Source organism: Saccopteryx leptura, chromosome 3 (assembly GCF_036850995.1).
Source record: "Saccopteryx leptura isolate mSacLep1 chromosome 3, mSacLep1_pri_phased_curated, whole genome shotgun sequence".
NCBI lineage: Eukaryota > Metazoa > Chordata > Mammalia > Chiroptera > Emballonuridae > Saccopteryx > Saccopteryx leptura.
The window spans coordinates 155,592,923-155,595,973 of record NC_089505.1 but is presented as its reverse complement, the minus strand read 5'-3'; the positions used below and the strand labels follow the sequence as shown (position 1 = coordinate 155,595,973).

At 38.4% G+C, this 3,051-nt stretch overlaps 1 non-coding gene across 1 annotated transcript; it reads right to left on the bottom strand.

Annotated features, from left to right (window-relative positions):
* Positions 1-2,030: 2,030 nt before the first annotated feature.
* On the bottom strand, positions 2,031-2,105 carry TRNAV-AAC (transfer RNA valine (anticodon AAC)). The gene has a single exon. It is a non-coding gene; the product is annotated as a tRNA-Val (tRNA).
* Positions 2,106-3,051: the final 946 nt, after the last annotated feature.

Sequence of the window (3,051 nt, the reverse complement as noted above, 5' to 3'; positions counted from 1 at the left end):
CAGACATTCAGTTTATTTTTTTATTGAAATTAATTTTACAATTTTAATAGATCCCGCCTCAGGATTTAAAAAATATATGTTTAGAAGCAAACTAATTTTGAAACAGTTGCTTTCCTCCATGGTTTTTGGTCTGTTAAGAAACTTCATAAAATCATTTTTTTTGTTTCCTCAACCATCATGTGGGTAATTATTAAACTTTTTTTTTTCAGAATGCTTTTTAAAATGGTTAATGGGGAAATTGTTGACTCAATTTTGTTTTGTTCTTCTATTATATAAATATAATGGCCTCTGTCTCTTCTAGAAGACAGTCTTTCAAAGTATGAAATACCTTAATGATTGGTTAGATATTTAATTTACCTTTACCTTCATTTTACCTCTATTTTAAACAGGCACATTAAGGTTAATGTCATTCTTATTTATTTAAAATTTCTATTAAAAGTTTTATAACACATTTTTTGCTAAATAGTAGGTCAATATACTTAGATATAATGGTGATAAAATTGGATTTCTCTATTTAGTTCACTTAATATTTGCAACACTTTATGCATACCTCAGAAAGTTGTCTTAACTATTAACTTATTTAAAATCAATTACATAACTATTATGAGCCAGGCACTGCGGTTTTAGGAAAACAAAGATAAATAAAGAAGATCAACAAAGAATTTACAGTCAATGTAAGTAACACTGAAGGTATTTCATTTCTGTGTCTTACCTTGTTTTCAACTCCAACAGTCCTATTTATTAAATACATTTTATAATGGATCAATCATATAGCCTTTATTTTATATGACTTTATATGTGGAACACACTTTTACTAACTTTCATGATACTTCATCTTGTTCAACTAGAGAGTAATTTTCAGCTGAGCTTCAGAAGGACATTACAAAATAGGCAGTTCACTTAAAATACCCTATTTGGTACTGTTCCTAGGTCCTGACTTCTCTCACACTTTTCTGAACATTTGGCTCCTTATAGATTCTCTCTGATCAAAATGGGGAGTGTGGCTAAATTAGTAAATCCTTTTGTCTCACCATGCTAAAGAAATTTGGCCAGGTAGGGAATATCCCAATATACAGTCTTAAGGTAACATGACTAGTAACTTGCTTTGCTGGGATTAGATATATGATCTTCAGTTTTTCATTACTTATCTTTTTCACTCAATATTCCATAAACTAAGTAAAGAAGATAAATGTGTGTTGGGAAAACAGGTGTGTTAGGCTTGCTCGCTTTTACTTTGCTCGGTTAGTGTGTGAGCATGTGGCAGCGCCACGTGTGTATAGTCTTTGTAAGACTACAGGTGCTTGCCTTTAGGGTGGCGGATGGCAGAATGCTGATTTCCTGCCCACAACTCAGAGGGGGCCATTTTTGCTGTTTGTTTGCCTGAAAAGCGATTTTCCCTGCCTGTTTGCTTGTGGGCTGATCTGAGACTCTATTACTCTATTAAACAGGAGTGGTCCAACACTCTCTGTCTCCACAGTTTTTCTACCGTCTGCTTGAATCCAATGTGGACCTGCCTGGCCTTGGCCACCAGCATTATAATGTGCTAAAGAACTTATATATATATATGCTAAAGAATTAATTTATATATATATATATTTTGAGAGAGAGAGAGAGAGAGAGAGACAGACAGACAGACAGGAAGGGAGAAAGATAAGAAGCATCAACTTGTGGTTGCAGCATTTTAGTTGTTCATTGAATTTTTCTTTTCTTTTCTTTTTTTTTTCATTTTTCTGAAGCTGGAAACAGGGAGAGACAGTCAGACAGACTCCCGCATGCGCCCGACCAGGATCCACCCGGCACGCCCACCATGGGGCAACGCTCTGCCCACCAGGGGGCGATGCTCTGCCCATCCTGGGCGTCGCCATGTTGCGACCAGAGCCACTCTAGCGCCTGAGGCAGAGGCCACAGAGCCATCCCCAGTGCCCGGGCCATGTTTGCTCCAATGGAGCCTTGGCTGCGGGAGGGGAAGAGAGAGACAGAGAGGAAAGCGTGGCAGAGGGGTGGAGAAGCAAATGGGTGCTTCTCCTGTGTGCCCTGCCGGGAATTGAACCCGGGTCCTCCGCACGTTAGGCCGACGCTCTACCGCTGAGCCAACCGGCCAGGGCTGAATTTTTCTTATATGTGCTTTGACCAGGGGACTCAGCCAAACCAGTGACCCTTTGCTCAAGCCAGCAACTATGTGTCATGTCTATAATCCCATATTCAAGTGGACGACCCCACACTCCAGCCAGTGACACTCCACTCAAGCCGGTGAGCCTGCATGTAAGCCAGCGACTTCGAGGTTTCAAATCTGGGCCCTTAACATCCCAGGTCAACACTCTATTTACTGCACCACTGTCTGGTCAGGCAAGAATAAATAGTTTTTAATGACTTTAGCTGTGATACACAAATGAGAGATTGTGGGTTGGGAAATTACTTTGAAATTTTAGAATTTATAAACATGAAATTTGGATTATTCAATGTATATTTTTAACTATTTTTTAAATGGTACATGTTTAGCAAATTTTTCAATCAAATGTATAAGGAAATAGAAGATAATGCATGTAGAGACTTTGAGCAGTACTGGAGACTGATCCAAATAACACTTGTAAAGGGTTTACCCTCTGCTATTGGAGGAATTATGCAAACAATATTCTTCTTATATATCTAATTATAGCATTACATAAGGTAAAACACAGATCAGACAAGTGATATTTTTTTCTTAAAATCTTTAGATAGTTCTTGTTGTCTTTTAAGATACCCTAGTAGACTTAAAGATTTTACTAAGTGTGTTTGAATCAATACTTGTGGTTGACTATGGTGAGGATATGTGCAGTGGGGAATGATTGATCTGCCAGCAGATACTCAGATCCCTTCACGAGCTGTCCTGACTGACATGCCCTGCCCACACTATCACTGAAGCATTATGTGTGTATTTCCCCTCAAGGTCTTTGTTTTAGCCACGCCTATTTGCTCTTTCCTAAGTTTATCACTCAAATGAACATCAGCCATTTCTATTTCATCGAGACTCAACTGTTACTACTCAGTGAGGCCTATTCCTAACTTCTCTCT